This window comes from Suricata suricatta, chromosome X, assembly GCF_006229205.1.
Source record: "Suricata suricatta isolate VVHF042 chromosome X, meerkat_22Aug2017_6uvM2_HiC, whole genome shotgun sequence".
NCBI classification, from domain to species: Eukaryota; Metazoa; Chordata; class Mammalia; order Carnivora; family Herpestidae; genus Suricata; species Suricata suricatta.
This window is the reverse complement of record NC_043717.1, coordinates 18,293,977-18,315,844: the sequence shown is the minus strand read 5'-3', so window position 1 is coordinate 18,315,844 and position 21,868 is coordinate 18,293,977.

Here is a 21,868-nt window from a genome sequence, read left to right as displayed (position 1 = left end):
GAGAGAACCTTAGATGCTATGCTTATAGCTTTTATTTGCTCTTTTTGTTTGCTGTTTGGGCTTATTAGAGGGGAAAAAGTCTTAGAGTGTTAGGACCTCATTGAGGAGCAGTTTCAAGGCTTTGCACCTTCATTACAGGGAGAGGATTAAAACTAACCTTTATCTGCACACCCATCAGTGTGATGCACGTAAAGTCCTATATCCCAGCTGCCTTCTGACATAGGGATTGTGATTCCAGTTTCACTTTTAAGAAACTCAGGCTCAAGGAGATGATGTTCTGCCCAAGATCACACAGTACTTAAATGGGATACAGGTTAGTTTAACACCAAAGCCCAAGTTCTCATCAGTGTACCACATTATTTTTCAAAATGTAAAATATGAATGTAAATTGTTGAGTCCCACCACCACGTTTGGCGGGCATTGAGGCGACAGAGCACGATGGTTAACGGGCAGGCCCCAGATCCTCCTCTCTGCTACTTAGTGCCTGGATGACCCTGGGCAAGTTGCAGGCACCTTATTTCTTCATCTCTATACCGGGTAGTGATAATAACACCTCCCCAGCAGGGTTGTGGTAAATCTGGAACGAGCAGTTAGAGCAGCGCCCGGCACATGGTGGGCATCAGGTTAGCATTGATCATTAAGCCTCACGACAACACTATTTTACAGGTGCGACACTAACTTGCCTGAGTAGTGCTGCTAGAATGGGGTAGCACAGTTGAAATGGGGTTGAATTCAGCCTGATGATGTGTCTATGGTTCTTTCTATTGGATTTCAAGTGAAAATTATCAGGAGTTACCCTGAAGCAGGATGAGGGAGGATACAGTGTCCTCTGTGAGCAGGGGTGTGTGTATGTGCAGACACACGTACACACTCATACTCGGAAAAAAAAATGCATGCAACACCTGTTCTCAGGAGTATATTAAATCCAATGTCCATAACCAGAGGGCTGTGATCTCCAGGATTGGCTCAGGAAGCTAGTTATTAAAAAGGCCCTCACAGCTTCCTCACTCAGTATTTCCCTCTAGAATTCTGACCCACTTCAGCTGGCATCCTCTTTCTTCCTGCCCAGCACAAACCCTGGGTTTGCTATGGATGCAGCAAGGGTCTGACCACTGTGATCAGACTGACCAGGATTCAGGTCTCCTCGCCGAACTGATCCTCCTATTGGTTGCTGGCTTGTCAAAGCTTTGGAGAAGATGGCCAAAGCTTTGGTACTGGCCGCCAAACCCCTTCTGCCAGTTGGTTCAGGTGTGAAGAGGTGGCTGAGGTGTGGACAGGGGCACTTTCCAAGCTTCTCAGCAGCAAAAACTAAGGATCGTGTTGTCACTACTACCATTACCTCTGTCTTCCCTTTGTTCTCTTCTTGGTGAGCAAAGGTCATTTTCCCTTCACATGTAGAGGGAACACAAGTCACACAAAGCTAGGTTAACACAAATCTCTCCAAACATTTCTGATGGAATTTGATTTGAGGTTACAGTCAGCCCCCAAATGTCCATTACTCCTGTTTGCTGTAGTCTCTTCCTCTCCTCTGTGCCACTGGACTTGATAAGGATGGCACCACAGAGAGACTTGCTCCGGCTGACTTTATTTACCTCTCATCTCTCAGCACCCTTGTACACGCCCAGCCCCAGGACGTAACTCACGCCTTGAATTCTCTGTTCTGCCCGTTAGGTGGCAGGGTGCTTGTTGAATAGCAGTTGCAAGGCTCTCCATATTCTTGGCTGTGGAGAGGATCAGAACCAACATTTTCTGAGTCCACATCAAGGGCTAGGTGTGGTGCTGGTAAATTCACTTACCCCAGGAGTCTTCTGACATAGATTATGATTCGGTCCACATCCTGCTTCTCCTTTAAGGACTGGCTCAAACTCTACTTCTTCTGCCGCTGGGGTGATCTCTCTGAGGAGCCTGCTTGGCATCTGTCATATAGCCCCTGTGGCAGACATGGTCAGCACCTCTATTCCGTACCTGCTCAACATGCACCGTTGCTTTCAGTAAGGCTACACATTGGCTTCTCACTAGCAACACTTACTCTTTTTTGCCTATGGTTTTTTTTCTGTGGGATCATGCTCAGAGCATGTGCAGTGCAGGGCAAGTTAGCGTCCCAGAAGCAGCCCTCAACAAATGACACGGGAGAAGTTCGTGTATAAATTCCACAGCTTCTGCGCGCTTTGCTAGGATAACTCTGAGACATGTTCTGTTGTGTGTCTCAGAGGTTCCCAGCATGATGGAGCCTCAGTTGCCCACAGCAGTAACCTGCTCGGTAATGTACCTTTATCTGCTTCTTTCCCTTTCCTGGCTTTCTTCCTATCGCCTTTACTGGAGCTTCCTGCTGTCATCTCCAAAGTAAACTACTTGTGCCTGAATCCTTGGAAGAGGCCAGTCCCGACAGACCCTTTAGATTAATGCCTTTAATGTGGTTATTTCCCACAACTTTGTTGCAATTTTTTTGTGGACTGGGGTAGGGAACTATTTTTTTCCCCCTCTTGGTTCAATAATATTCATAGAGTACTTACTGCCTACAAGACACTGAGTTGGATTATACAAAGGATTACAAATTGAATGACATAGTTCTTGACCTCTAGGAATTATAAAATGAAAATGGATTTCAAAATAGCATTCCCAAAATTTCTTTATGGTATTTTTTCCTCTTGGATTTTAATTGGTGTTCTAACTGAAACAAAGGAAAGAATATTAGTGTAACTCTGAGATTTGGTGATGACAAATTGTTGACTTTTCAGTCTTAACAGTGTTATGAGATCTGTTGAATCAAAAAATACTCATTATCTACATTGCTAAAGCATCAAATGTCATATTATCTTATGTTATTTCTTATGTTGGTATTCATAAATTGTAACATGGCAATCCGCAGAGATAGAATTTTGAATTCTGCTTTTATTTTTTTATTTATTAAAATGTTTTTAATGTTTATTTTTAGAGAGAGAAAGACAGAATGTAAGTGGGGTAGAGGCAGAGAGAGAGGGAGACACAGAATCCAAAGCAGGCTCCAGTCAATGAGCTGTCAGCACAGAACCCAACGTGGGTTTCGAACTTACAAACTGTGAGATCATGACCTGAGCCGAAGTCAGACAGCCAACAACTGAGCCAGCCAGGTGCTCCTTGAATTCTGCTTTTAAATTATCAGTCTACTATGTGCAGTTTCATTTTATAAACAATAATTATTGTGAATAACTTAGAATATTATACTGACCTGATGTATCATAAATTCCCAAATAGTTTTCGTATTGTATAACACTTAGATTATTTACAAATTTTTACTATTATGTCTAATACTTTAAATAAAATCTGCTGACAGCTTTTTTTCCCCTCTCTTGACATGCTTCCTTTTCATAAATTCTCAGAAACAGGATTATTAGCCTCAAAGAGGTTGAATGTTTTTGTAGCTTTTCTTGTCTTTGACACTTCTGTTCTTTGCATTATCTAGAGCAGAGAGAGAACTGTTTAAATCTACATGATGCGGAAAGTGGAAAGATGAAAAAAAAAGATACTAGGTATCCCTTAAAGCTTTTTTCTATTACCCCAGTGTCATGTAAGAGGCCAGTAAATGATCACATTGGGAGTCACCAAGCATCTGCCCTAAGGAGCCAAGATACATGGCATCTAAGCAAGACAGTGCTCTGGGCTGGGGAGCAAGGGTCTCAGTGCACTTCCTGATGATATGTGTTGAATGCACCAAGTAGAATGAGGCAGACATATGGGAATACTATCTGGCAGGTTTTGACCAGGGCTTTCCCTGACTTCCTGGGCCTGAAAGACCTGTTCAGGCCAGGCAGGAACTGTTAGCAACTCCTGCTTGCCTAGAGATGGGCTGTGATTTTAATATGTCATCATGTGCTCCAGTGGTACCTGACCAGCTGGGACTGAACTCCTGGTCAGAAGGAGAAGTTCTGGGTGCTCCTTGCCTGTTGGGCCACATCTGGCCAATAGTTGCCTACATCAGACAATCCCTGATACCTCCAACTCTGTGGTTTTAATTTATATAATGCATAGGACAAATAAACAGCTCAATACAGTTTTTATTTACTTATTTGATTAATTAATTGGTTAGTTACTTCATTCACTATTAGTTAACAAACATAAGCAATTTTTTGAGAGGTTAACATTGTGCTAATCATTGTTTCAGGTGCCAGGAATATAAAGATCAGTAAGACTTGGTACTGGCCCTTGGGAGAATGGTCTATGACACAGAACTTCACTGTAATTATCTTACTCCTTAGAATAAGAAGAGGAAGTCAAACTTCAAATATGTTTTGTAGTTTATAACCCTGAAATTCCCAGAAAAGATTTAAAGATGATAACCCAGGCCATATCATGACTTGCCCTTCAATACACATGCTTTTTGTCCCATTTGAAAGCATATTTTTAACAGCCTTAAACTCACCCCCCAGCTTCACTTAAGTTTGTAAATTTTTCCTTCAAAACCTGACTCAAAACTTACTTACCCTGAAGTATTTTCTTAGTTACATCCCATCTGATTCTAGTTTCTACATATTCCTACATATAGGATTACTTGGTATTTATGGCAGGCTATTAGATTTTCCTGAATATATTTGTATTTGGGTTATATATATGTATATGTTTTAATGTAAGTTTTATTGATATATGCATACAGATGAGGGCACATATTACAAGTGGATAGCTCAATTAATTTGCACAAAAACATAACCATGTAACTAGTACTGAGGCCAAGAAATGGTATCCCCAGATTCACCACATGCCTTTACCCTTGGTGCCCTTTACCACTTGACCCAGGGTGACAGCATACTCCAGCATGACCCCACCCAAAGGTGAAGGTCTTTCCTTACTGAAATGGTCTATGAAGTTTGGAAGAGGTGACTTTTCTCAAATGAGCAGATGCCAGCCAAGGCTACAGGGATCATGAAGAGTCAGAGAAACATGCCACTACTAAAGGAACATAATAAACTTTTAGTAACTGACCCTAAAGAAATGGAGATACATAAGTTGCCTGGCAAAGAATTCAAAATAGTTGTAAAGATGTTCATAGATCTATAAGAGAACACAAATAAGCGATTTAATAAAATCAGGAAAACAATACAAGAACAAAATGAGAAGTTAAAAAAGAGATATAAAACATAAAAAAGAACCATACTGAAATTTTGGGGCTAAAAGATATGACTGAACTGAATTAGAGAGCTTAAATACAAACCAGATCATGAAGAAGAAAGAAATGGCGAACTTGAAGACAGATCATTTGAAACAATCCACTCAGAAGATCGAAAAGAAAAAAAGAAAAGGAATGAAGAAAGCTTATGAGACTTAGACATTAGACCATTAAGAAGAACAATCTATGGGGCTCCTGGGTGGCTCCGTTGGTTAGGTGTCCAACTTCAGCTCAGGTCATGATCTCATGGTTTGTGAATTTGAGCCCCATGTCAGTGTCTGTGCTGACAGTTCGGAGCCCAGAGCCTGCTTTGGATTCTGTGTCTCCCCCTTTCTCTGCCTCTCCCCAACTCATGCTCAATCTCTCTCTCAAAAATAAATAAAACGTTAAGAAAAATAATCTATGCATTGTTGGAATCTCAGAAAGAGAAGAAAGGGAAATGGAGGCAGACAGGTTATTTCAAGAAATAAATAATTGAGAACTTACCAAACCTGGGGAGTGATTTGGACATTCAAGTTCTTAAAGTTAATAGGTCACCTCAAAATTTCAGTGCAAAAAAGTCTCCTGCAAGACACAGCATAATGCAACTGTCTAAAATCAAAGAAAAAAGAGAATTTTAAATGCATTGAGGAAAAAAACCTCTAATACGGGGGAACCTTTTAAAGGTAATCAGTGGATTTCTCAGTAGGAACCTTGCAGGCCAGGAGAATGTAAAATGACATATTCAAAGTGCTGAAAGAAAAAAAAATACCTGACAGCCAAGGATTTCTCACCTTTATTTGTGAAAAACAATGTTACTTTCCCAAACAAACAACAGCTCAGGAATTTCATCATTAGTAGACTTGCCTCAGAAGAAATGTTAAAGAGAGTTCTTCAAGCTGAAATGAAAGGATGCTAATTAGTAACATGAAAACGTAAAAAGTACAACACAAGAGTAAAGGTTAGAATATAGTCAAATTTAGAACGCTCTTATATTGTAATATGGTGATATGTTAATTCCATTCTAAAGAATAAAAAGCAAGAGTTTGAGAAATAGATATAGCTACAATGATTTCACAATGGATATACAATATAAAAAGGTGTAAATTGTGATATTCAAAACATAAAATATGGGAAGAGAAGTAAAAGGATAGTTTTCATATGCAGTTAAGTTGAACTAGAATTAAATTGAAATCACCTTAAAAAAGACTGCTTTATCTGTAAGATGTTTCAAGTAAGGCCTCAGGGAAACTATGAAACAAAAATGTATCATAGATATACACAAGACGAAGGGAATCAAAGTATACTGCTTCAGAAAATCATTATTTCACAAAGTAATACAGCAAGAGAGGAAGAGGGGAAGAAAGGCACTACGAAATAGCTAGAAAACATTTAACAATATGGCAATATTAAGTTCTTGCCTATCAATAAAATGTAAATGGGTTAAATTATCCAATCAAGTGACATACAATGGCTGAATGGATTACAATATAGGGCTCAACAAACTATATGCCACTTCAGTTTCAAGGACACACAGATTTAAAATGAATTGATGGAAAAGATATTCCATAAGTGGAAGGAATATCAAGAGAGCAAGGGTAGTTACACTACTGTTACACAAAATAGGCTTTAAGTCAAAAACTTTAACAAGAGGCAAAGAAGATCATTATATAATTATAAAGAAGGAAATTAATCAGTAGGATATAACAATTGTAAATATATATATGCACCCAACATTGGGGAACCTAAATATATTAAACAAATACTAACAAATCTAAGGGGAGTAAAAGGGACACCTGGGTGGCTCAGTCTTTTAAGCGTCTGACTCTTGATTTCAGCTTAGGTCATACTCCCAGGGTCATGGGATTGATCCTGTGTCAGCCTCTGTGCTGAGCATGGAGCCTGCTTGAGGTTCTTTCTCTCCCTCTGCCCCTCTACCATGCTCACACTGTCTCTCTCTAAAATAAAAAAAGAATAAAGGGAATAAGAAATGACAAACCATAATAGCAGATGTCAATACCCTACTTTCAATAATGGATAGATCACCATACAGAAAATCAGTAAGGTAACATTGGACTTGAACTATATTTTAGATCAAATAGATCTAACAGACATATACTAATAAGGGATATACAGACATGCACAGATATACGGACATACACATTCTATTCAACAGCAGCAGACTACACATTCTTTTCAGTAGGACATAGAACATTCTTCCGATAGAGCATACATTAATTTACAAAATAAGCCTTAACAAATTTAGAAAGATTTAAGTCATATCAAGTATCTTTTTGACCACAATGGTATGAAACTAGAAATGACAAGAGGAAAGGTAGAAAATTCGTAAATATGTAGAAATTAAATAATATACTCCTAAACAACCAGTGAGTCAAAGAAGAAATTAAATGGGAAATAAAAAATACCTTCAAAGAAAACAGAAACATACCACAACTCATGGGATGCAGCAAAAGCAGTACTAAGAGGGAAGATTATAGCAATATATGCCTTCATTAAAAAAGGATCTCTAAAAAACAACCTAACTTTAAATCTCAGGGAATTATGAAAGAACTAAGACTAAAGTTAGTAGAATGAAGGAAATAACAAAGATCAGAGCAGAAATAAATGAAATAGAGAATAGAAAAACAATAGAAAAGGAATGAAACTAAGAGGTTTTTTTAAATTTTTAAATGTGTTTTTTAAATGTTTTATTTATTTTTAAGAAAGAGAGAGAGAGAGAGCGTGAGCAGGGAAGGACCGAAGAGAGAGGGAGACACAGAATCTGAAGACAGGCTCCAGGCTCTGAGCTAGCTGTCAGCACAGAGCCCGATGTGGGGCTCAAACCCACAAACTGTGAGATCATGACCTGAACCAAAGTCGGATGCTTAACCAACTGAGCCACCCAGGCATCCCTGAGTTTTTCTTTTTTTCAAATAGACAAACTTTTAGCTAGACTTAAAAAGGGAAAAAGGGAGAAAATGACTCCAGCACAATTACAAGTAAAAGAGGAGACATTACAACAGATACCACTGATATACAAAGGATCATTAGAGATTAATATAACCAATAGTAGAAAATATGGATAAATTCCTAGAAACGTACAACCTACCAAGACTCAATCATGAAGAAATAGAAAATCTGAAACGAGCAATAACAAGGAGATTGAGTTAGTAATCAAAAACCTTCCAACAAAGAAAAGCCCAGGACCTGATAGCTTTATGGTGAATTCAACCAAATATTTAATGAAGAATTAATGCCATCTCTCTGACTCTTCCAAAAAATTGACGAGGAGAGAGCCCTTTCAGACTATTTTACTAGGTCAGCATTAGCCTAATACCAAAATCAGATAAAGATACTATAAGAAAACTACAGGCCTGTGTCTGATGAATATAGATGCAAAAGTTCTCAACAAAGTAATAGCAAGCTCAATTCAGTAGCACAATAAAAGGATCACATGTCATGATTAAGTGAGATTTATTCCTGGGAGCAAGGATCATTCACCATATGCAGATCAATAAATGTGATACCTCATATTAATATAATGAAATATAAAAATCATATATCTCAATTGATGCAAAAGTTTTGACAAAATACAACATCCTTTCATGAAAAAAACATTAAAAAATTGGGTGTAAAAGGAACATACCTCAACTAGTAAAAGCCATAGAGGACTAGTCCACAGTTAATATCCATAATCAGTGGAAAAATTAAAAGCTTTCCTTCTAAGATCAGGAAAAATCAAGGGTGTCCACTCTTACCAGTTCTATTCAACAGGATACTAGAAGTCCTAGCCAGAACAATTAGGAAAGAAAAAAATTGAAGGCACCCAAATCAGAAAGGAAGAAGTAAAATTGTCTGTTGGCTGATGCCATGAACTTGTATATAGAAAATTCTAAAGATTTCACCCCAAAGCTGTTAGAAGCAATAAAAAAAATTCAGTAAAATTTCAGGATACAAAGTCAAAATATAAAAATTAGTTGATTTTCTAAACACCAGTAATCAACCATCTGAAAAAGAAATAAAACAATTCCATTTGCAATAGCATCAAAAACAATAAAATACTTAGGAATAAGTTTAGCTAAGGTAGCTAAAACTATAAGACCTTGATGACAAAAATTGTAGAAGACACAAATAAATGGAAAAATATCTTATGTTCATGGATCAGAATAGTTAATATTGCTAAAAATGCCCATATTGCCCAGTGCCATCTATAGATTCAGTAACAATTTCTATCAAAATTCCAGTGGTAATTTTCAAAGAAGCAGAATAATTCTAAACTTTATATGGAACCACAGGACCCCACATAGCCAAAGCAATCTTGAGAAGTAACAAGGCATCATACTTCCTGATCTCAAAGTATATTATAAGGCTACCATAATCAAAACAGTATGGTTCTGGCATTAAAAACAGACACATAGACTAATGGAACAGAGTTGAGAGTCCAGAAATAGACTCTTACATCTAAAGTCAACCAATATTTGATAAGAGAGCTAAGAAAAGACATTGGGGAAAAGTTAGTATCTTCAATAAATAATGTTGAGAAAACTGGGTATTTACATGCAAAAGAATGAAATTGGACCCCTGTTTTACACCACTCATAAAGATTAATCTGATATTAAAGGTTAAGAATTAAGGATGTGGGGCACCTGGGCAGCTCAGTTAGTTGAGCATCCAGCTCTTGATTTTGGCTCAGGTCATAATCCCAGGACCATGGGATCGTGCTCCACATCAGGTTCCATGGAGCTTGCTTGAGATATTCTCTCTCTCTCTGCCCCTCTTCCCTGCTTCCTTTCTCTCTCTCTCTCTCTCTCTCTCTCTCTCTCTCTCTCTCTCTCTCTCTCTCTCTTTCTCTCTCTCTCTGTCTCAAATTACAAAAAAAAAAAAAAGAATTAAGGATTTAAAAGTAAGACCCCAAACCATAAAACTCCTAGAAGAGAACACAGGGAAGAGGCTCCTTGACATTAGTTTTGGCAATAACTTTTTGGATATGACACCAAAAGCACAAGTAACAAAAATAGAAATCAACAAGTGGAACTACATTAAGGTAAAAAGCTTCTGCATTGTAAACTGAATCAACGAAATGAAAAGGCAGCCCTTGGAATGGGACAAAGGCACATAGAAAGAAGCTCACCCTTCCTAAAATCCAGAGAAATACAAATCAAAATGAGTTACCACCTCACACATGTTAGAATGGCTCTTCTCAGGCAAACAAGAAATAAACATTGGTGAGGATGTGGAGAAAAAGGAACCTTCTTGCACTGTTGGTGGGAATACAAATTGGTGAATCCACTGTGGAAAACAGTAAGGATGGAGGTTCCTCCAAAAATTAAAAATAGAATGGCAATATAATCTAGCAATTCCACTTCTGGGTATTTAGCTTAGGAGAATGTAAGCACTAACTGGAAAAGGTAGTATGTACCCCCATGTTCATCCCAGCATTGTTCACAATAGCTGAGGTGTGGAAATGACCTGAATGTCCTTTGAGGGATGAATGAATTAAGAAAATATGATTTATATGTATACAAAGAAATATTATTCAGCTGTACAAATGAAGGGAACTCCACCATTTGTGACAACATGGATGACCCTGGAGGGCTTTTTGCTGAGTGAAACAAGCAGGAAAAGGCAAATACTGTCTGGTGAACTACAAACTCCTAGAAACAGTAGATTAATGGTTATGAGGGGGCAGTCGTTGGGCGTATGGGGAGATATTGGTCATAGGGTTCAAACTTTTAGTTAGAAGATTAATAAGTTCTAGAAATGGAATGTACATCATGATGATTATACTTAACAGTTCTACATTGTATACTTGAAAGTTGCTATGAAAGTAAATATTAAATGTTTTCACCATAACAGTAACAGCAAAATAGTAATTATGTGAGGTGAAGGATATGTTAGCTACCTGTATTGTGGTAACCATTTTGCAATACATACATGCATCAAGTCGTACCTTAAACTTCCACAATGTTAAAGGCAGGGAAATGTTTACAAAATAAGTAGATAGGGCTCCTGAGTGGCTCAGTCGGGTGGGTGTCCGACTTAGGCTCAGATCATGATCTCACAGTTTGTGAGTTCAAGCACCGCATCAGGCTTTGTGCTGACAGCTCAGAGTCTAGAGCCTGCTTCAAATTCTGTGTCTCCCTCTCTTTCTGTCCCTACCCCGATCACTCTGTGTCTCTCTCTGTCTCTCAAAAATGAATAAATGTTAAAAAAATTTTTAATAAAAAATAGGTAGAGAGTACTCTAAATTTAATTTTTTGAATAAATTTAATTTTAAGGTTGATGTAGTTTATGCCATTACCTGTATTTCGAGGATGAAGCCTCTGCTTATTTATGTGCCTGATTTTACATTCTTTAAACAGGTTTAAAAAAAAAGGTTTGTTTTGTAAGATTAGTTTCCAGTCTGGGAAAACCTTTCATATTCCTTTTCCTGAATATAGCAAGAAAATATTAAGAGATTTGCTGATGTTTTTTCACTTGACGGAACATCTTTTCAGAGCAGTTGGTAGGAAATGAAAACTATTAGACACATTAAACTTGTCTACAATGTTTCAGAGTGTTTTAGGCAGGATGAAGTAATTGAAGGCTAGGAAAGAGAGAGAAATTGAGGACCATTTTTTCTCCTAAACTTAGGGACTCCGTGCCTTGCTTTATTTTTTCCTTCCTTCTCCTCCCACCAGTCTGCTGTTCCTCTCCTTAACTTCAGTGTGAATGTCTGTATCCAGTGTACAAGAGGAAAAAAATTTTCATCTACCTTCTTAGTATAGGTAATTGAGGCCTGCAAGCTAAATTGACAAAAGACAGTTATCAAGACCATAAAAACCCCTCAGAGTGTATTTATACATGCAACATGCCTATATGTGGGAGTTACTCAAAGGAGAGGTTGTAGTTTGAGGCATGTATACCATGTTAACAAAGGACACCAAATTGTGCCAAAGTGACTAGACAAAAGAAAGGGGTGGTGAGGACAACTGGGAAATGTATGGTGGATAAGGGTTGTTCGGTAAGGTTTGTTATGCAGATAAGAGTCAGTCTCCTCTTCCAGGTACAAGAGAGGCGAACACCTTTCCAAATGGAGATTTATGTCACCCATACCAAGAGACATTTACGTCCTGCTTTTAGCAGAACAGGGGAAGGCACAGAGTTCCTCCAGTGTCTGCTGTGTCTTAATTATCTTCAGCTCGACATAATTCTTATGCCAAAGTGGTGTATTCTGGGGTGGCGTATTCTAATCCCTTTCACCAGTGTTTCACTAATGTTTTCTTTCTTCATCTTAAGTTATAATGTGCACATGGAAGATATTAGATAATGTTGAAATTGTAGGGGAAACAAATGTGGGAGAGCATATAGGGAATTATGTATTATAGACCAATTCTGAAGTAACAGTTCCCTCAAGTCTCCTCTGATGTTAGTAGTCAATAAAAGCATGTTGAGTTATGCATAGTTTTATGTAGCTTTCAGATAACTTTCAATGTTAAATAAGAAATGTAGCTCAGGTCTGGTTTTTCAGCATCTTGGGAGCATGATAGTTCTGAAGCTAACTACAGCATCAGGTGTGGCTTCCATCTCCTTGTCTCAGGTGTTTACCCAGCTTTTCAGGGGGAAAGAGAGAAACTGAGTCATCATGGTGCTCAGCAGTTGTTTGGATTTGGTAGTAAAATTGGTGACAAATAGATTAAGCCTTTTAGACAGATGTAACCTGGGAACAATTGATTTAAGCCACTTAACCATGAATTTTCCCTAGTGTTAAATTAAAGGAATATCTACATAGCAATATGGATTTTTAAAATAATAATTTGAAATGTGATTTGTTAAACTCAGGAAAATAGCAGAAACTTTTGCATCACCAGTGACAATTCTGAAAGGTTATCCCTCCCATCCCCCTCTGTTAATCACAAGACAGGATATAAATAGCATGCCCTGCAACGTACTCTGGGAAGATATGGATTTGCAGGTAAGAGTTGTAGACTCTGGATTCAGGTTTTCTCTGTTCAAAAACACAGTCTGTAACCGATCTTTAACAGAAGTAAATTTATGGGTTTAGTGGAGCAGGCAGTTGTCAGAAATAGAGCTTTATGGAATCTTAGGGAGTTGATTACTGAATATATCTCTTGCTGAATTCACGCAAAATCACACAATAAGCAGTGATTTCAGGATGTTTTATTTGCCTCCTTTAGCCTGTGGGGTATTAATTGGGAATAGCTATAACCATTGCTTGATTGCCTTAAATGACATATATTGTTTTTAATATAACAGTAATGAGAAAATGCTCAGTATTAGATGAATAAGGTATTAGCCCCTCAGAACCACTTAGAATATGTTCTCCAACAGAAGGTGGTCATCATTAGAAAAAGGTGTGGGGTGATCATGCTAGCAAGCAAAACTATAGTTATCATGATTTCCTATAGCTTTATCCTGGTGGAGTAAGGAGACCTTAGAGATCCAAACCAGTGCATGGCAACCCTTGCTACACATCGGAATCACCCAAGAAGTGTTAGAATGGTCCTTGCCTAAGATCTATCCTGGAGATGTTTGACTGTGGTATGGGCTGGGCATTGAAATTTTTAAAAAGCTCTCCAGGAATTCTAATGTACAGCTAGGGGTGAAGAGCACTAATATAAGCCAACTATAAGTTTTCTGAAATGTTGAGATGTTAAAATGGATTTCCCAAAGGGATGCAGCTCCTAAGTGGCATGGCTGGCTCTAGGCCTGGTGCTTTTTCTCTTATAGCATCCTTCCTGCTTCATTACCGTGGCAAATTCTATCTCCTTCTTCTCCTCCACCCTCATTCACATTCCTGCCTTTTGGCTTGACAAGGCAAATAGTCTTCTTCTGACAGTGAAATGGTGTACTTGGCTCCAAGAGGTCAATTACTACTTATGGTCAAGCTTCAAGCGGAGCATCTTTTCCGTGCCCTGCTTCACAGCATCATGGGGACTCCAGAGAGATGTTAGGCTGCAGGAATTCTTTAGGGGATAAAGAAGGTATTGTATTAAGAGGGCAAGACAGCTCTTGGAAATACAGCGAGGAAACAAGTTCAGGAGCCTCCTGAATCTTGTACATTTTATTTAGAAATGAATTCTGAGAAGGGGAAGCATTGGAATTGTGGAAAACTGAAAAAAAAAAAGAAATGAATTCTGAGTTGTCCAGGTTTTTCTGGACAATATGACTTATTTCTAAAATAAAAGTCAAAATACTTTGCAGGTCCTATAGGCCTCTGATGAGTTTTTAAAGAGTGGTATTGCACAGATATTTGTGAGCCTGCTAAGAGTTATATGGGGGAAGATGTAGAATTTTTTTCCTAATAAATATTTTTTCTTTTTAAAATTAAACAGTATTTCACACATATAGAAAAGAGTGGAAGAAGAGGGTGCCTGGGTGGCTCAGTTGGTTAAACGTCTGACTTCAGCTCAGGTCATGATCTCACGGTTTATGGCTTCAAGCCCCATGTTGGGCTCTGCGCTGACAGCATAGAGCCTGCTTGGGATTCTCTCTCTCTCTCTCTCTCTCTCTCTCTCTCTCTCTCTCTCTCTCTCTCTTTCTCTCTCTCTCTGCTCCTTCCCCCTCCCCCACACTCTCTGTCTCAAAATAAACAAACTTGAAAAAAAGAGAAGAAGAAAACAAAATGAATACCAATGTACCTACCTCTAGCTTGTTCAGATCTATGTAACACTATTACAATACAATATAAAATAATATAATTTGGTATGTAAGAACTTACCATGAAAAATTTCAAAAATATACTAATGTCAAAATACAGTATGATGAATACTCATGTAGTTTTTATTCAGCTTAATAATTACCAGTTGTTTACCAATCTATTTTCATCTATTCCCCTCCTCTTCTTATATTGGTAGAATATTTTAAAGAAAATCTTAGACCTCGGTTAATTTCAGTTGTAAATATTTTGGTATGCATCACTGAGAAGGTAATTTTTTTTTTTACATAACCACTATTCAATTATTATACCTAATGGCATTTTTGAAAATTTCTTAATATTGTCTAATGCCCAATTGTCTTAAATGTTTTTTTAACACTTATTTGGTATAGTAACATTTTATCATCAAATTTTTCATACAAAATCAAAAATGAGGAGAATAGTGTAATGTACCCAATGTCCCCTCACCTAACGTCAACAATCAGATGTAGTTTTTAAAGAGCCAAAATATTATCACATACCTCTTCTGCTGTATATGTTGTGTTTCATTTTTGAGAATGCTTTTAATAATTTTATTTCATGTAGGTAATATATAGTGTAAACAGTATATGGTGTTTGCATGCTTTTGAGCCTTACTTGAATATTATATCTATTCTTTGGTGTGTCTTTTTTACTTGATATCATATATTTTTCACATTATGTTTTAATGCTTTTCCTATAGGTCAGCTATTTTGACTGGGTTTAGGTTTTTCTGCATCAACTGAGATGATCATATATATTTCCCCCTTCATTCTGTTAATGTAGTATATTACATTGATGATTGATTTTTGTATGTTGAGGCATCTTTGCCTGACAGGAATAAATCTAAGTTAATCATGGTGTATAATCCTTGTAATATGCCACTAAATTCAGTTTGCTAATATTTTTCTTGAGGATGTTTGCGTCAGTATTCATAAATGGTATTGCTCTCTAGTTTTATTTTCTTGTATAGTAGCTTTGTCTGACTTTAGTATTAGGGTAATTCTGGCCTCATTGAATGAGTTAGCAAGTGTTCCCTCATCTTCAATTTTGTAAAAATTTTGAGAAAGATTGGTGTTGGTTGTTTCAAAGATTGGTGTTAATTCACCAGTGAAGCCATCAGCTCTGGGCCTTTCTTGGGAAAATTTTTATTATTCATTCAATGTCCTTATTAGTGATAGGTTTATTCAGATTTTCTGTTTCTTTGTGATTCAGTTTTGAGAGATTTTCTGCCTCTACGAACTTATCTATTTTGTCTGGGCTATCTAGTTTATTGGCATACAATTGTTCATAATATTTTCTTATAATACTTTTAATTCTGTAAGGTTAGTAGTAATGTCCCCACTTTCATTTTTTATTTTTGTTATTTGTGTTTTCTCTCCTTTTCTTTGTCAGTCAAACTAATGGGTTGTCATTTCTGTTGCTCTCTTGAAAGATCAAACTTTTGGTTTCATTGAATTGCCATTTAAATAATTCTCTATTTGTCTCTCCTCTAATACTTATTATTTTCTTCATTCTGTTAGCTTTGGGTTTATTTTGTACTTTTTCTAGTTCTTAAAGTGTAAAGTTAGATTTTGATTTGAGATCTTTCTCCTTTTTTAATGTATGCATTTATAACTATACATTTCCTTCAGAGGCCTGTCTTTACTGTATCCCATAAGTTTTAGTATCTTGTATTTTCATTTCACTCATTCACTTACAAGTATTTTGTAAGTTCCATTGTCCTTTCTTCCTTAATTCATTCTCATGATTCCACATATATGTGAATTTTCCATTTTTCTTCTGTTATTGATTTCACTGTGGTCAGAGAAAATACTTTATATGATTTAAATCTTCTAAGATATATTGAGACATGTTTTGCAGCCAACAAATGATCCATGCTGGAGAATATTGCATGTACACTTGAAAAGAATGTGTTTTCTGTTGTTGAATGGGGTGTTCTGTATATTTCTGTTAGGTCTAGTGGTTTATAATGTTATATAGTTCTACTGATTCCTTATTGATCTTCTATCTAGTTATTCTATCCACTACTGAAAGCTGGATATTGAATTCTGCAACTATCATGTTAGAGCTATTTATTTCTCTCTTCAAATCTGTCAGTGTTTCCTTATATGTTTTAGGGCTCTGTGATTTGGCACATATATATTTTTAATTTTTATGTTTTCTTCCTGAATTGAGCCTTTATTAATATATAATTTCCTTTGTCTTTTGTAAGAGTTTTTACTTGAAGACTGTTTTGTTTCATATTAATATAGCCACCTCAACTGTCTTGGTTACTATTTGCATGATATATATTTTTTTCAAATGTTTATTTATTTTTGAGAGAGAGAAAGGGAGAGACAGCAAGCAGGGGAGTGGCAGAGAGAGAAGGAGCAGAGGATCTGAAGTGGGTTCTGTGCTGATAGCAGAGAGCCCTATGTGGGGCTTGAATTCACAAACCATGAGATCATGACCTGAGCCAAAGTCAGAGGCTCAACTAACTGAGCCACTCAGATGCCCCTGCCTGGAATATCTTTTTCCATCCTTTCATTTTCAATCGTTTTGAGTCTTTGGATCTGAAGTGATACAGCATATAATGTAGTTTAATCATATTTTAAAAATCCATTCTGCCAATCTCTGCCTTTAAAACATAGAACTTAATTTATTTACATTTGAGGTAATAAATAAGGAATTATTTCTGTCATTTTGTTATTTGCTTCCTGTATCTCTTATGTCTTTTAAAATATCTTATTTTCTCCATTACTGCCTTGTTTTGTGTTTAGTAGATTTTTTGTAGGGAACCTTTTTGTTTTCTTTATTTCCTTTTATGTATAGTTTCCAGGTACTTTCTTAGTGATTACCATGAATATTACATTTAATATAGAAAATTTATAACAAACTAGTATGAGTTGATGCCAGCTTAACTTCGGTAGCATACAAAAAGCTGTGTGCTTTTTTTCCTGTATAGCTTCTTCATTCTCCCTTTATGTTGTCATTGTTGTTATAAGCCTTTATACATTGTGTGTCCGATATCGTAGGTTATAATTACTTTTATGTATGTGTCTTTTAAAATCTGTAGGAAATAACATGTGGAGTTACAAACAAAAAATACAGTGATGGCTATTATATTTGCTCATATATTTATCTACTGGAGATCTTTATTTATATATTTGAATTACTGTCTGGTGTCCTTTTACTTCACCTGGACTTCTTTGACATTTCTTATAGGCGGGTCTAATTAAAAATTTTTTTTAATGTTTTTTATTTATTTTTGAGAGACAGCGTGAGCAGGGGAGGGTCGGAGAGAGAGGGAGGTACAGAATCAGAAGGAGGCTCCAGGCTCTGAGCTAGCTTTCAGCACAGATTCTGGCATGGGGCTCCAACCCTTGAACCGCAAGATCATGTATTTTTTAATGAATTTTTCATTTTATTTATTCTTATTTTCAGCTTCAGAATTTCAGTTTGGTTCCTTTTTATAATCTATCACTTTATTGATATTGTCACTTTATTCATACATAGTTTTCCTGATTTATTTAGTTCTTTTCTCATGATTTCCTTTGGCTCTTCAACCACATTTAAGACACTTGTTTTTAACTCTTTCTCTAGTAAATATGATGCCTATGTTTCTTCAGTGGTGATTTCTAGAGACTTATTTTGTTCCTTTGAATGGGCTGTATTTTTATGTTTCGTTTTGCGCCTTGTGATTTTTTGTATGTGGGTGCAGAACTGGACATTTGAATATTATTATGTTGTAGCTCTGGAAATCAGTTTTTCTTTCTCCAGCATTTGCTGTTTTTCTAAATTGATGAAGCCTATAGCTGTCTATTTGTTTAGTGTCTTCCTCAAATTACTCTTGCAAAGACTTGGTGTGTACGTTTTCTGAAATCTTATTTAGCTTGAATTCAGTTAGAGTATTAACGTATTTCTTGAATGCCAGGAGCTAAACACAAATAAACAAGCAAATAAGAAAAACCAAACCAAACCAACACAGATGAAAACCATTTCTCCCAGCTTTTGTCCATTGGCTTTCTTCTGGGGTTGTCTTTCCATACTTACCCTGGTTTGCACTGAGCCTAGGGATCAGCCCAAGTTGAAAGCTCAGAGTCTTCTCAGTTATTTTCTGAGCATGCACCTTGGTCTGGGCATGGCATGACTTTCTAAATTCCCCCATAGACACAGGTGCTATTGAATGTCCTAATCTCCCAAAGAAGTTCTCCCCAATTTTTGCTCCTTGGCCTTAGGGGGTCTACTGTAAGTTTCAACATGAATCTTTTGTTTCAGGCGTCAGTGGGTTGTTAGTTGGGCTTGCAGCAGTTTTGAGCAATGTCTCCTGCTTTTCTGGCCTGAGTCTGATAAATACCTTGTTAAATACCTACATACCTTGTATAAATCCTTCAGATGATCCCTGGACAGGTTAGAACAGACATATATAACACTTTGCAAATAAAGTCTGCTTTGTTTACTCTGAAACCTGGGACCAGAGCCCCACAGTGAACATAGGCTAAGACACGTGCGGTGCCAGAGGGGTTGGGGAAAGGACAAAGAAAAACTCCCCAAAGCTGTCTGTACTGTTCTGGAGTTGTCTTTTTCTTTATTCAGTGTCTACTTGATTGCCGTAAACCTTTTCTTGTTTTCCAAAGTTCTGAGACAGTTAGTTTTCATAATTTTGGCTTATTTTTTGGTATTTCTCTGGGAGAGCTTAGAGCTGGCTACTCTGCCGTTTTTCTCTAAACTATATCCTGAAGTTCCTGTTGAGACGAACTGCCCACTCATTACCCTTCAGAAGGTATAATCTTGCACGCGTCAGGTGACTCCACCTCCTTGACCTTAGTTATTGGGATCTTGGAATGTGTACCTGATCTTTCGTTAGTGCGTCAGATTACCTCTCTGGGGGATCTGAACTGAGAAATGAGGCAAAGAGCATCAGGAACTGGGCTGAGAGTATGTATGTGGAGAGACCTCATGCTTTAGAGCCAGCAGCCAGGAAGCTTCATGGCGGGCGATCTTGAGTAAGCAGCTAATCAGATAGCTCCAGAGAAGCCATCAGTAAGAGGTCAGGTGGCCTGTGAGGAAGGGGATGACAGCGAAGCCCCAGATTTCCCTTTGTTTCCATTGTCTTTGCAATTCCAGGGCATGTGTCTCTTTACAACAAACTCCCCTTCTCAAGGTATGATTATATGATTTTCTGTTTCTCATAACCTGTGGAGCTCAGTTGGAAACCCGAACCATCCTCGGAGGCCTCCACAACTACAAAGAGCTTCAGGAAAATTGTATGAATCCCCTCCCCAACATGGATTATATTTCTTTTACAAGGCCACCAACGTTAATAATAAAAAGGAAGACATCAGAGCATGTGTCTTTGATGAAATTAGCTCATGTGAAAAACTATCCAAAACACCAGATAGGACTGGATTCATTCATCCTTAAGAAATAAGCACTTGCGCCGTGTGGTTCTCCTGTGGCCCAGTTCAAAGCCCAACAGATGTGTGAACACAACTCTGGACCATGCACATCCCTCTTGCCCTTATATTGAGTGTCAGCAGGTGGGAGCTGCCTCCCAGGCGAGCTCATTTCTAGAAGACTTACAACTGTATTTACTCAAAGGAGGCATGTAAAAAGCACACATGAAGGGAGACAACTGCCTCCTCATAGGGTAGCAGAGACAGAAGGCGAAATAGGCACTAAGTCAGACAATCGTTCTGTGTTTGGTTTTTGAGTAGAAGAGGGAAATGTGCTCAGAGCAGCTGTCTAATACTGAGAGTGAGTAATTACACTGTCTACAAAGCCTCTGCTAGTGCTGTTAGAAGAAGCTGCTCAAATGGATGAGACACCAGAACTAGTCCGCCTGCTTCCGTGCTGAGGCAAAACCCTGGAAAATCCATGGGGGAGAGTTGAGCACTCCGTCCTCGCGGAGGTGGTGTGACGGACAAGTGGCAGCAGTCAGGCGGCCTGCGCTCGCTGGGACAGAGGCCTTTGAGTCCATTGGCAGGCACCCCAGGGGCCCACGTTTTAATCAAGCTGAAGGGACACAAGTGGCATTTTTTCCCTCTTGTCTTATTACTAGAAATGCAAATTTAGGTAAATGACCTGGAGTAGTATTTCTCAATCATTTTTTCCAGCCTGTTTCCCTTTTTAACAAGCATAAAAATCTCATCCTCTCCATTAATGCTGTTTGAAATTTCTAAATAAAATGGTATTTAAATTAGATCAGTATAATTAGATAAAGGACTAATTTATTTTCAAGCTATGGATTGATCCTTTTAAAGTCACTAAATAGGAGAATAACATTACTAAGTTTCAAGTTGAACATGAAAGTCAGTTTATCCAGTTATCAGGTTACTTAGGTTTCTTGAATGCTTTGCACCTACCTATTCTGTCACCTTTATGTTTATTTATTTCCTCTGCTTCTCTCTTTATATATAGGTGTAGAGATAGAGAAATATATCACATATATCTATAGAGAGATAGAGAAAGATCTACAAAGATCTATCACATATATATTTCTTTGTACCTCTCTACTGAGAGAGAAAGAGAGTAAGAGCGAGCTATAAAGGAGCACAAAATAGTTGTTAATACATTTTTGAGACAAGACTTTCACATCTAGGTTAGCTATCAGTACACAGTTATGATTCTATGCTGAATCATAGAAAAAATGATGTAAGTACCAGAAAAAGAGGTACAAATAAGTACTTTTGGGAAGGAACAATAATTGTAAGTTGTTTATGCCAGGAAAGGCTTCTCAGAGATGGGTTGGAGTTGTCCTGGGCCTTGAAAAATGAGTAAAAATTAGATAGGGAGTGGAGAACGGAGTAGTTTTTCAGTCTTGGAGCATCCTGTGTTTTTTCAGAGAATGCTGTGGCTCTCAAGACCCTATGCTGAATAGCTACTCATCCCAGTGTTAAACCTCCAAAACTTTATTGAGATCCTTGTAAAATAGGCCTTTAAATGTCAGTTGGCAGTGTTGGAACTCCCGGGAGGACACATAATTATTTTGCGTAGGCCAAGACACAGCCAGTGACACATTTAAAAGAATGTGAAGACTGATGGCAAAATTGATGCATGGTGAGCATTGTTCCAAAGAGGAAACAAGTCTC